Below are 14,902 nucleotides of genomic sequence, written 5' to 3' on the forward strand. Positions count from 1 at the left end.
ATGAGGTGGCTGGTGCTGTTTTGAAGTTCCATTGGTTCAGGAAGTTTGTTAGAAGCCTGGTATTGGTGTCATGTTACATATCTAGGTGTAGATTGATATCACCCAGTAGAAGGACATTAGAGAAGTTTGTGCATAGGTTTGACATGAAGTCCATGAAGTTGTCTTGGGCACTGGACCATCTTCCAGGTGGATGGTAGAAAAGTATACCGCATAATTGATCAGTTAATGTTGAGTCTGTGATTTCAATCACAAGGGATATACCGTATTTTTCGGACTATAAGACGCACCTAGGTTTTAAAGGAGGGAAATAGGAAAAAAAAATTTTGCTTTTTCCCTCCTCTAAAACCTAGGTGCTCCGGTGCGTCTTGTTCGAATCCCTCCCTCCAAGTTCGGGATCGCCCTCAGGGTTACCTCCTCCCCCCCCCCCCCCGGCCCTGTCACCACCTCTCCCCTTACTCACGCGATCTTCCCTGGTGGTCTAGTGACGTCGGGGCAGGAAAGAGCCCCCTCTTTCCTGCCCAGCGCACTGCTCTCCATCCTCCTGTATGCTGCCTGACGGTCTCGGCGAGATTCAAAATGGCCGCCGAGAATTTAAGTCTCGGCGGCCATTTTGAATCTCGCCGAGACCGTCAGGCAGCATACAGGAGGATGGAGAGCAGCGTGCTGGGCAGGAAAGAGGGGGCTCTTTCCTGCCCCGACATCACTAGACCACCGGGTAAGATCGCGTGAGTAAGGGGAGAGGTGGTGACAGGGCCAGGGGGAGGGCGATCCCGAACTCGGAGGGAGGGAGGGAGGGCGGGCGGCCTGCCAAATCTCTACCTTCGGACTATAAGACACATCCCCCATTTTCCTCCCAAATTTGGGAGGAAAAACGTGCGTCTTATAGTCCGAAAAATACGGTATGTTCAGCTATGGTTTTATATATTAAGAAGTCCCCACCTCTTTCTTTTTAGTTCTGTTGATGTGTGTTATTTTATATGTTCAGCTAAGGATTTGTATATTAAGGAGTCCCTACCTCCTTTCAATTTATTTCTGTTGTGTGTTATTTTATATCCTGATGGGAATAAGTCAGGCAGTACTGGGTTGTCTCGCATTTGCAGCCATGTTTCTTATGAATAGTATACCTAACTGCTTGGTTTCAATCCAGTCTCTAATTATGGTCGACTTGTTAACCGCTGATCTTGCATTTATGTAACCTATAGGAATGGATACATATGCCAGTGTTGATGTTTTTGGTGTACATAACAATCTGTAAATGTCTGTGCATTCTATCTTTTTTGATGTTCTGGCCATTCTGATTGTTATTTGTGCTTATCTTTTTGGTATTGGTTAGGGTGTTGATCACTGGTTTGTTTTGGTTTTTATAGTTTTGTCTTTTCAGTTGGTGAGGGGTGGGTCATCTTGCTGTAATAAGTACGGGAATTTTGTTCCATTCGTTGATTGAGGCGGCTTCTAACCCCGTTATCCATAGTGTTATCATGCACTAGAAAAACCATGATATAATACTGGCCATAATGGGATATACTGTGGGACTAGTGGTAGAGTGGTGGTAATCAGTGGTTAACTGCCGGATTCACCGGTGGTCTATGTAAGCCACTTACGAGCTTATTTTCGAAAGAGATCGCCGGACATCTTCCAACACAAATCGGGAGATGGCCGGCGATCTCCTGATCCCGGCCAAATCGGTATAATCGAAAGCCGATTTTAGCTGGCCCCAACTGCTTTTCGTCGCGGAGTCAGCCAACCTTCAAGGAAGGGTACAGAAGGCGGGACAGGGCGGGGTGGGGCGTGGTTACAAGATAGCCAGCTTCACCCCATAATGGAAAAAAGATGGCCGGCTCAGACGAGCATTTCGCCGGCTGCACTTGGTCCATTTATTTTTAGGTCCAAGTCACAAAAAAGTGCCCCAATTGACCAGATGACCACCGGAGGGAAACTGGGATGACCTCCCCTTACTCCCCCAGTGGTCACCAACCCCCTCCCACCAAAAAAAAAATTTTTTTTAAGTTTTTTTTGCCAGCCTGAAATGTCACACCCAGCTCCCTGACAGCAGTATGCAGGTCCCTGGAGCAATACTTAGTGGGTGCACTGCACTTCAGGCAGGTGGACCCAGGCCCATCCCCCCCTGCCTGTTCCACTTGTGGTGGTTAATGTTGAGCCCTCCAAAAAAAAAAAAAAACCCCACTGTATCCACATGTAGGTGCCCCCTTCACCCCTTAAGGCTATGGTAGTGGTGTAGAGTTGTGGGGAGTGGGTTTTGGGGGGGGGGATTTGGGGGGGCTCAGCACCCAAGGGAAGGGAGCTATGGACTTGGGAGGTATTTTAATTTTTTTTTTTTAGAAGTGCCCTCTTGGGTGCCCAGTTGGTTTCCTGGCATGTGAGGGGGGCCAGTGCACTACAAATGCTGGCTCCTCCCACGACCAAATGCCTTGCATTTCGCCGGGTTTGAGATGGCCAGGCCCGGTTTCCATTATGGCTGAAAAACGAAGCCGGCCATCTCCTCTACACCCAGCGATCGATTTAGCCAGCTCCAACCGTATTTCGAAAATATGGTTGGCTCTGCCCCCTTGCAGAGCTGGCCACGAAGATAACCGGCCATCTATTTAGCTGACGCCATTCGATTATGCCCCTTAGTAAACTTGACTTTATTCTTCAGTTTTTCCCTGAAGCATAGTGGTGCAAATTGTATATTATAAAGACTGAGACAGAACAGGCAACAACAAACTTGTGATAGGAATCCTATCTATTGTATCTAGGGGGCTCCACAGTCAATCGGAGCTGGACACAGAGACCATAAAAAAGAGTGTTTGCCTCCCTGTTATTAGGTAGGGTTTCATTTTCAAGTCAGTCGTGCAGCTGTAAAGGGAGAGTTTAGAGCAGGCTACAGGCCACAGTATAGCTCTCATGTTCATGGATTTGACTATTTCTGTTTGAAGGAAGGTTACAAATGTAGACAATTCTCTTTTTAAGTTGCTGGCTTGAAATTACTTCAAGCAATGGAGAGGGGAGGGGGAGGTGAGCTGAACAGGATAGGTACAGTGGTGGAAATAAGTATTTGATCCCTTGCTGATTTTGTAAGTTTGCCCACTGACAAAGACATGAGCAGCCCATAATTGAAGGGTAGGTTATTGGTAACAGTGAGAGATAGCACATCACAAATTAAATCCGGAAAATCACATTGTGGAAAGTATATGAATTTATTTGCATTCTGCAGAGGGAAATAAGTATTTGATCCCCCACCAACCAGTAAGAGATCTGGCCCCTACAGACCAGGTAGATGCTCCAAATCAACTCGTTACCTGCATGACAGACAGCTGTCGGCAATGGTCACCTGTATGAAAGACACCTGTCCACAGACTCAGTGAATCAGTCAGACTCTAACCTCTACAAAATGGCCAAGAGCAAGGAGCTGTCTAAGGATGTCAGGGACAAGATCATACACCTGCACAAGGCTGGAATGGGCTACAAAACCATCAGTAAGACGCTGGGCGAGAAGGAGACAACTGTTGGTGCCATAGTAAGAAAATGGAAGAAGTACAAAATGACTGTCAATCGACAAAGATCTGGGGCTCCACGCAAAATCTCACCTCGTGGGGTATCCTTGATCATGAGGAAGGTTAGAAATCAGCCTACAACTACAAGGGGGGAACTTGTCAATGATCTCAAGGCAGCTGGGACCACTGTCACCACGAAAACCATTGGTAACACATTACGACATAACGGATTGCAATCCTGCAGTGCCCGCAAGGTCCCCCTGCTCCGGAAGGCACATGTGACGGCCCGTCTGAAGTTTGCCAGTGAACACCTGGATGATGCCGAGAGTGATTGGGAGAAGGTGCTGTGGTCAGATGAGACAAAAATTGAGCTCTTTGGCATGAACTCAACTCGCCGTGTTTGGAGGAAGAGAAATGCTGCCTATGACCCAAAGAACACCGTCCCCACTGTCAAGCATGGAGGTGGAAATGTTATGTTTTGGGGGTGTTTCTCTGCTAAGGGCACAGGACTACTTCACCGCATCAATGGGAGAATGGATGGGGCCATGTACCGTACAATTCTGAGTGACAACCTCCTTCCCTCCGCCAGGGCCTTAAAAATGGGTCGTGGCTGGGTCTTCCAGCACGACAATGACCCAAAACATACAGCCAAGGCAACAAAGGAGTGGCTCAGGAAGAAGCACATTAGGGTCATGGAGTGGCCTAGCCAGTCACCAGACCTTAATCCCATTGAAAACTTATGGAGGGAGCTGAAGCTGCGAGTTGCCAAGCGACAGCCCAGAACTCTTAATGATTTAGAGATGATCTGCAAAGAGGAGTGGACCAAAATTCCTCCTGACATGTGTGCAAACCTCATCATCAACTACAGAAGACGTCTGACCGCTGTGCTTGCCAACAAGGGTTTTGCCACCAAGTATTAGGTCTTGTTTGCCAGAGGGATTAAATACTTATTTCCCTCTGCAGAATGCAAATAAATTCATATACTTTCCACAATGTGATTTTCCGGATTTAATTTGTGATGTGCTATCTCTCACTGTTACCAATAACCTACCCTTCAATTATGGGCTGCTCATGTCTTTGTCAGTGGGCAAACTTACAAAATCAGCAAGGGATCAAATACTTATTTCCACCACTGTATTTGTAAAACAAAGGAAAGTAACTGACCATAAGATTGGAATGCAGCTATGAGAAAAAACTACCACAGTGCTTGTTTTAAATCTCAACAAAACTTATGCCTCATTGTTATTAGGTAGGTTCCTGTTTCATGCTGCCATTTTTCCTTAGTCAGTCATGCAGCTGTGAAGGGATAGTTTAGAGTGGGCAACAGGCCACAGTGTAGCTCTCATTTCCATAGATGTGTCAATTTCTTTTGGTTGCTGTTTGAAGGAAGATTACAAATGCACAGTTCTCTTTTTCAACTTGCCAGTTTGAATTACTGTAGGCAATGGAGAGGGGAGGGGGAGGTGAGCTGAGTAGGACAGCTATTTGTGAGACAAAGGTGAGTAACTGACCTTAAGCACTTTTTGGAATGCAGCTATGAGAAAAGCTTCCACAATGCTTGTTTTAAATCTCCACAAAACGTAAAGATAGATACATCTACATATCTTTTTCTTTTCTAAATGCACTTAGTTTTATTTAAGTCAGAAACATTGCTTTTCTTGAGGCTGTTGTATCTTCTTCCCCAGATTACTAGAGTGTTTGAAGATCTTTGATTTATTTGGCAAGAACAGATTTTTGTATTAAAGTAGGTGAGATTTCAGAACTTTCTATCTATTCAGTATAACAAAAAAAGCCAGTTTGTCCTTGGCAACAATTAAAAGGGGACTGTTAATTTCACAGGCAATGCTCAATGAGGGTCTGAGTCTCTTTGAAGAAGGAAAGTTGAGATTCTCTGCCAGATATGTAGTCATTCAGTACTTTTATATCTTGAAACAAGGTAAAATAGTTTTAAAGTCCACTATCTGATATCTAGCAGGCATTTCTGTTCACTAGAGGCATTGATCTAAAGACTGTATTTCACTTCTGTGAGATTATTTTGAAGTTTAATTTAGGGGGAGTTTCAGCAGGATATCAGTTATAATTTCATCATTATACAGTTTCTGAATCCTAAGGTTGTTTGATGATCCAGTTGATGCAGATGCAGATCACTGGAGGCTTCTTCTTTTGTTGTTGTTGTAGATCCAGGTCATCACAGGAAAGAGAGGGGTTTCTTGCTTGTAAAGTGCAGAGACAAAAAGTTGCTTTTATCCAGACAAAACAATGAAATTAAACTAAGTGAAGGAAAGAAAACTCAAAATAAACTCAGGGCCGGAAACCCAACATATACTGAACAGAAATATGGAAGAATTTGAGCAGTAAATAAACAAGTAGTGTGTTATTTAGTCTGAAATATGGAAGCCTGATGTGAACACAGCTCTGGATGAATTTTGTACTAGAATGAATTCTGTATTAGTGCTGCTAATTGCTTACCATCCAATTATCAGCGGTGATTTGCTTGTTAACTAATTAAGTTATGGAATATGCTTCGATTTCCACATGAAATTTTGGCACGATATATAGAATCCTGGGGAAACATGGCTCTTTCAGCTTGTTCTTCCTCCAGGTTCCTACTATACTCCCCTCTTGCTTTCATCCTCCCCCTAACTATTGTATGTAAGCGGAAGAACTGCCTCCTGATGCTTCCGCAGCAAGCACAGGTGAAGAGAAAGAGCTCATCAGGGCCAAAAACATCTGAAACTGATCCAATGTCATCTGTTGCATTGCAGGGGTCGAGGAGGAGGCTGGGGTATGCTCTCTGGTCTCTAGCTCTCCTTTTCCCCATTACCAGTCCAAAATGGACCCGAACACCAACAGGTTTAATCGGAGGAACAAGAGCGCTGACAGCTTGTCCTTGATTCAAAGCGCCATCTTGGATCCACCTCTTGACCCAAAAAGCATTATTAACAAAGATAAGCTTTTTATTGTGTGTTTGTACTAGGTTTGATGAAGCAGTATGAACTGCATTATGTTGATGCATTAACCCACTATTCAACAAGGAGTCACAAGTTTTTGAGCATTCTTATTGTGGTATATTTTGATATTTGTTTTGATAATAAAATGTTCATTTTGCTAAAGTACTTATTTATTTGCTATAATAACAGTGAATTACTTTGTTATATAGATAACCCTGTAATAGTATTTTTGAATTAATTAAAGTGGGATACAAATAGTTTTTTTTCCCTGAATTTGATTTGCAGATTTCACTTGGAGGAATACTGTCAGCAATACTTGGAGATGATATATGGTTATAACCAAGACTCCCATCATGTTTGGCAGCCTATATAGTTGGCATGGTGGAGACTTGATAATCAGTATTTAAGTACGGGTGGTGGGGCCCACACAGAGTGGCAGGTGCGGCTCTGGCTACCTTGTTGAGTAGACTGGATGGACTATGCCTGTCTTTATCTGCCATCATTTATGGCCAGATACTGTAAATGGTGTCTAAAATGTAGATGCATCTAAAAAAAGTGTGTAGCACTATTCTATATAACATGCCTAAAGTTAGGTGTGTTTTACAGAACAGCGCTTAGGGCCAGGGAACGCATTTACATTTAAGCGCGGCCATTTATGCCAATGAAAAACCTGGTGTAGGTGCTTTCCTCCAAAGTCTATAACAATGTGCATAAATGTGAGGAATGCCCCTGACATGCCCACACTCCTCCAGTGCACTCTTGTCACATCCCAGTGCATAACTCTTGTTCACAAAACACTTCATTACAGGATATTTCTTCACAAAACTTTTATTCACATTCCAACTTAACTTATAAAAGTATCAAGGCCTGCGTCAACATGGCCACGTTTTGCCAATGCTGCTTCCGGATAGAGACCCTAAAAAATAATATACACACTCTGAATTATTACAACCCAATTATAAATAGCAATACAACTATATTATCATACCTGTTACCAAAATGCTGTTTCATACCAGCACTCTTCCATCTCTTAAAATGGCAACCTAATGCCATCAACTATTTAAAGGGTCCTCCACCTGCAGAACGTCATCACCAACCAGTCAGCACCAACTGTCATGGTCGTCGTCAGCGACGTCCATGCCTTGCTCATCAAAGCACTCATCAGTGCCCTGTTCCTCCTAAAATTATCTGCAGTTCCAGTCAGTGACGTGGGGTCACTGTAGAGTGGTGGAGGCCGAGCTGGTGATGTCATCAGCACTGAGCACTTCTTAAGCTGGCTTCTGAGAGTACTCAGGGTGCTGGCAATTACCCTTGACGGGGCCCTGGCCTGTCTGGGCTCTTCTAGTTCCAACTCTGTTTATTTGTGAGGCCATGGCCTGAACCTTTGCTACAGTTTTCTCCTTATGCAAAATTACTTTTGGTTTCAATAGCTGGAAAAGTACCAATCTTACTTTTAAAAATAATAATAATAATTGTATTGTTTCCTCCACTTATTTCATTGAGGTTGCAAATCTGTATCACTTAAAGTTTAAACTGTTAGAAACGTCATCTTGTAAAATTTCATTGAAGTCTCACTTGTCTGTCTGAAGTGCCATAACGCTAGCCAAGTGGGGAGAAAAAAGGTTCTTCTGAGATTGATTTTTCAGACACTGTGGTTCTGTTCAATTGAATTCACTCAAGCAGTGGTTAACATAAACAGTGTAGAGAGTATGCCATGTCAAATTAACAGCTTTGCAAATCTCCTGTTAATTGTCAGCCTAATTAAAAAAATTGCTAATTATAATGCTTATAACTTCAAATAACTGCTCAGCTATAAAGTACTGGCTGTCAGGTGTAAACAGGGAGACTGAACGGGAAAAAAAATCAATCGACATCTGTTAATTTATCAGAGGTAGTACACTAAATTGAAAAATGGATTGCCTAATGCACTGTAAATCTGCATTACGATAAAAGACCAATTCATTTCAACACCTGCTTAATAAATGATAATGGCCATCTTTACTGGCTAGCCTTAGGGTTTCTTCTGCCGATCTTACTTAAATCCTGTCTCACCAACAATAACACAGAAGGCTAGCATATGTGTGTGTGATTATATATACTTTGTGGCATAGAACTGTATCAATATCTATTGTCATCTTTGTAGTAGGGTTGTGCATTTGCTAATGCATGTTTGGTTCGTTAAGTTGCCTTTAAAGAAGTGCATGGAACATCAATTTAATAGAGTTGATTTTCACGCATTAGAAAGTTTAACATAGGTTAAAAAGCGTTAACATGAATGTGTGAAATGAGCTGTACAAAATTCCAATAGGAATCAGGGGAAAAGCCATGTTTTCTGCAAAAATGAACTAAAAGGTTTTAACTTTTGCCTGGACATATCCTAGTTTATACATGTCCAGGAATGACTTTTCAAAGTCTTTGTTAGGACCTAGATGCATAAAATAAGAAGTTAAGTGCATAACTCATCCTGTGAACTGTAGCTATTTAGCTGTAACTGCAGGACATGCATAAATTTACTCACATTGTAAAGGGCCATTTCAGGGAGATAATTCAGTATTTTATTAAAGAACTGTGCATACATGCTGGAAATCATACCCATAACTCTGCACCAAGGCATTCTACTGAAATTTCCCCCCATAGTAATTTACATACAGCAGTATGTAACACAGGTGGATTAAACAGCAAAGTACATCAAAAACCAGTATACCAGCAACCATTGCATTAAGCTTCCAAAACCTGGACAGTCAAAAGCAATATGCAGTGGCACTAACCACTTAAGTGTTGTTGAATACTGCCAGATGGTCAGCTCAGTGGGATTTAATCAGTCAGGAGCTTCTCAGGACCAACATGAGAAATCCACAGTTTAGTTAAGCAGAAAAGTATCACAGTAATTGGTATACTATCTTTTAAAGCAAATGTGGATGATCAGGAAATGTGAACAAGGAGTGAGGTGATCAAATTTGCAGATGACATGAAACTATTCAAAGTTGTGAAATTGGTTGCAAACTGCAAGAAATTGCAGGAGGACCTTAGGAGGTAAGATTTGGCATCCGAATAGAAGCTGTAGACAAGTGCAAAGTGATGCACATTCGGAAGAATAACCGAACTTACAGCTACATGATGCTAGCCACATTAGAACTCACAACTGAGGAGAAGAATTTAGGTGTCATCTTGGATAATATGTTGAAATTTTCTGATCAGTATGTGGTATTAGCCAGAAAAGCAAATAGAATATTTAGAAGCACTCTAAATAGGAGATTCTTAGGAAAGAAATAGAGAATAAAACAAAAAATATCATCATGCCTCTGTACCGTTTCTCGGTGAGACCACACTTTGAGTACTGTGTGCAATTCCGCATTTCTAAAAAGATATAATGGAAATAGAAAAGGTACAGAGAAGGGTGACCAAAATGATTAAGGGGCTGGAACGACTCTCATTTGAGGAAAGGCCAAAGGGGTTAGGGCTCTTCAGCTCGGAGAAGAGATGGCTGAAGAGAGATATGATAGAGGTCTATAAAAATCCTGAACAGAGTAGAATGAGTAAAGTGAATCTATAGTTAACTCTTTGAAAAAGTGCAAAGACTAGGGAACACTTCAAGAAGTTACATAGTAGCTCATTTAAAACAAATAGGAGAAAATATTTTTTCACTCAGCATATAGTTAAGGTCTGGACCTCGTTGCCAGAGTAAGTGGTAAAAGCAGCTAATGCAGTTGGGTTTAAAAGAGGTTTGGACAAATTCCTGGAGAAAAAGTCCGTAAACCATTATTATAGTAGCCTTGAGGAAAGTCACAGCTTATCCCTGGGCTTAAGCAGCATTGAATCTTGCTACTTTTGGGGAATCTACCAGGTATTTGAGACCTGAAATGGCCACTGTTGCAAATGGAATATTAGACAGATGGACCCTTGGTCTGACCCAGTACAGCAATTCTTATATTCTTATGTTTACATGCAGGTGATAGTTATACACCTCATTGACAGTGGTCTGGGAAAGCCTGACATCATTAGATCTTGGAAACTAAAAACAGACCTGGCTACAACTTAGGTGATGAGCCATAGAAGGCAATTTATTTTTGTTACATTTGTACCCTGCACTTTGGCTCAATGCTGCTTACATGGGGCAATGGAGGGTTAAGTGATTTGCCCAGAGTCACAAGGAGCTGCCTGTGCCTGAAGTGGGAATTGAACTCAGTTCCTCAGGACCAAAGTCCACCACCCTAACCACTAGGCCACTCCTCCACTTGGATTCTGTCCATGGAGGGCTACAGGCATTTTGTAGGGGCCATAATAAGCTGCTCAGAAAAGGGTAGAAAAATGATAGGAAAAACAACATAAATGAACACAATTTATATGTGACTAATTAGATCCATTAAATAATGTTCCACATTATATCTGAGTGTAGTAAGAATGCAAATGAAAATGCTTGTTTGTTGAAAAATAGTAAGATTAATAGATTTATAAGCAATGCTTAGTTTCTGGGCGAATGGCCTGAAACAGTTCTACTATGTCTTTTCAGATTCCAGAAGCGCAGGGATATTCTGCTCCAGCCCATCCCGTCTAGTCGGCCTATGGGGGTGGGAGGGGGGGGGATGGAAGCCTGGAGCATAGCAAAAAGCAATCACTCCTCCCGAATACAGCTCCTCTTCTCCTATTTTTCCTGCTTGGGACCCACTGGTCTCCCTACCTCTGTTCCACAGTTCTCCTTCCTTTTTGGCTACAAACTAAACCCTGTGTGTAGACCACCCCCCCTCCTCAAATTACAAGCCATTTTCCCACTGTTGCCAGCATTCTGCACTATCTATGTATATGTGTGTTTATCTCTTATTGTTTGTATTCCACATTTTATCACTTGATATAGCCAATGATGTACCTCATATGCTCTGTTTCCTATTGTGTTCCAATAGACAATAGAGCATCATTATTGTGACAGTAGCTGTTTGTTCTTTCTTTCTTTCTTGAGGTGGGGGAGAGGATGGGAGAAGAAGACTCAACTCCTTTTCAGCTATACAGAGATTAGTCACACTTGCATTCTAGTATCTATTCAAATATCACAGGCTGTACAGCACTTACAGCTCTGTCACATCAGATCCTCTATTAGTTTGCTTAACAAAAGAATAAAGATGGTGGTTTTATAAGTAGGGAATAGCAATCTATAATAACTAGGGGTTTTTATTGTAGCTTTTTTTTTTTTGCTGTATTAAGCAATATAAAAAAATGGTCTTACATAATTAAAACTAGAATGACTGTGCACTGAGTCACCCATTAAAATATAAAAGGTGTTTTGGCACGTCATACGTCTCCCAATGGCAGCCCGATGAAGGCTGATGTTCAAAAGCCCCGATGCAGTCTGCATAGGATCCTAAAGCACTTTGCTTTAAAAATTTGCTACTGGTGAGTGAATTTTGCCTGTATAAATCAATACACACTAAAATTTATTTCTGTAAATTGAGAAGGGGCTGGGGAGTTCTGGGGCAGGGACAAAGGTTATTTTATTTATTAGGATTTACTTACCACCTTTTAAAGAAATTCACCCAAAGTGGCGTACAGCAAGAACAATCTTGGCACAGGCAATAGACAATTACAGTAGTATCATACAAAACTCCAAGGGCCCTGATTACAAACGTGAGCTAGTGTTTTTACTGCACGCTAAAAATTAGCGTGCGCTAACCGTGTAGACACCCTTAGGAATATTATGGGCATCTACATGTGGTTAGCATGCACTAATTTTTAATGCACACTAAAAACACTAGCTCACCTTTGTAAACAGGGCCCCAAGTGTTTGAAATACATAAACACGCATCACACAAAATAATATATTTGTTTAGTGTGTGATTAGAATACACTCTAGTGTCACAATGCAATAACAAGGACACCATCTTTCCATCATTGCACTGTCCATCAAATATCAGGCTTTCATTATAATCCAGGCAGGCAAATTTGTATTATCATGAGTGTTTATCAAGATGACAAATCTGAAAAATACAATGTCCGTTCCTGAAGACTCTCAATTTAGTCTCGATTTACTGACGGCAACAACGATGAAAAGGTGCACAATGGTGGATTATAACATCGTAGTACAAAAGGACCAAAATATTCAAATAACAGTATACATTATGGCATAGCATGCTACTTAACAATGTCAACCCGATACGCAATAAAACATCTTACTAGAGAGCAAAGGGTGTAAGTGGAGATGTAACACAGAGGCAAATAAGATAGAGTAACAGGAATTAGGTGCCCTTTTACTAAGCAGTGTAGGCGCCTACGCATGCCCAACACGCATCAATTTGGAGTTACCACCCGGCTACTACCATATGTCTGGTTTTACCCAGACATGTCCTCTTTTTGAGGACATGGCCGGGCAACCGGGCGGGTTTTGCCAGCCTGCCCGTTTGTCCAGTTTAGCAGCCCTTCTATCCATTCCAGCACTTAAAAATTTCTATTGGCATTCTCAATCATACAACTTTAGAGTCAAACTGTGAAACAGAATCATTTAGGAGTAATTTTCAAACTGACTACATTAGTGGAATGGAGACTAAAATGGAGACTATCATGATGCTTCTGCATTGATCCATAGAACGATTACATTCTGGAGTAAATTCAATATAGGTTGCTAAAAGTTAGGCACCTAAAAACTGGGTAGTAAGCTAGTATTTTGTAACAGCAGAGTTGTGAGCCAAAGCTGTTACAGAATATTAGCATAAATCTGTGTTAGAAGCCAAAATTTAGCTGTGACCACTTTTGCCATATCTATGACTAAATGTGACAGCTGGGCAAGCACGTGCAACTATTTCATAAAGTGCACACAAGGTTAGTCGGAACACCCCTGATATGCTAATTAGTGCCGATTAGTGCTTGTTGATGCCAATTATTGTTAGTTATCTCCAATTAAATGCCAATTACCTCCAATTTTTTTTTTGTTACATTTGTACCCCGCGCTTTCCCACTCATGGCAGGCTCAATGCGGCTTACATTAGCTAATTATGGGGCCCTTTTACTAAGCTGCAGTAAAAGGGGGACTACACTAGCATCAGCATGTGTTTTTGACACACACTGAGGCCCCCTGTTACTGCAGCAGGTAAAAGACCAGGTTTTAAAAAATAGAAATGGCCCCGTGCTAAGCCCTAGAATTACAAAATAGAAAATATTTTTGTAGCACTGGAAATGGCACGCGCTGGAGGTGGGAACTACTGCTGGGCTCCTGTGGTCGCGTGGTGGTAGTTCCAGATTGGCACATGGCAAGCCAACTGCCACGTCACAACCCTTCCAACTCGTGAATAAACTACTAGACACCACACCAGTCACAAACAACAGTAAAGACACACCAGTCACAAACAACAGTAAAGACACACCAGGAGCTGACAACCTTGCAAAGTACTTCAAGGAGAAAATCATACAATTGCAACTTTAAATACCTGTCAGCCCCACCGAATACGCCGTACTACTAAACTGTCTAGACCCAGACCCTGGAGTATACCCAGCAGATAGAATTTGGACCGAATTCGAGACACTATCGGAGGATCTCATCTCCCAAACACTTAAAAGATTCGCCAAATCTCATTGCAAACTAGACATATGCCAAACAACCTTATGACATCGGCCCCTCAACAATTTATAAAAGACCTAACGAACCACTTGAACTTTATGCTACAAAATGGACTCTTCCCAAAGGAGAAAGGAAACATTCTACTCACCCCCATACCCAAAGATGCAAAGAAAAATGCCAGTGAACTAACCAACTATAGACCAGTAGCATCCATTCCCTTAATAACCAAAATAACGGAAGGGATGGTGACCATACAACTCACAAACTATTTAAAAAAGTTCTCAATACTACACAACTCCCAGTCAGGATTTCGTTCTAACTACAGTACCGAAACAGTACTAGTAACGCTCATGACAAAATTCAAACAAATGATTGCAACCGGTAAGAACATACTACTTCTACAATTCGACATGTGTAGCGCCTTTGACATGGTTGATCATGGCATTCTACTATATATCCTCGAGTACTTCGGAATCGGAGGCAACGTGCTCAATTGGTTCAAGGGATTCCTAACCACACGATCATACCAAGTGACATCAAATTCGATTACATCAGCCTCATGGACACCTGAATGTGCAGTTCCACAGGAATCTCCCCTCTCATCGACCTTATTCAACCTAATGATGATACCATTGGCTAAACTACTATCAAATCAAAACCTCAACCCATACATATATGCTGATGACGTAACAATCTACATCCCATTCAAACAAGACTTAAAGGAAATCTCCAATGACATCAACCAAAGTCTACAAATCATGCATTCATGGGCAGATACATTTCAGTTGAAACTTAATGCAGAAAAAACCCAATGCCTAATACTCACCTCTCAACACAACACGAACAAATTCACCACCATCAACACACCAAAACTGAATCTACCAATTTCGGACACCTTAAAAATTCTTGGAGTTACC

This window comes from Microcaecilia unicolor, chromosome 1 (genome assembly GCF_901765095.1).
Source record: "Microcaecilia unicolor chromosome 1, aMicUni1.1, whole genome shotgun sequence".
Lineage (NCBI taxonomy): Eukaryota > Metazoa > Chordata > Amphibia > Gymnophiona > Siphonopidae > Microcaecilia > Microcaecilia unicolor.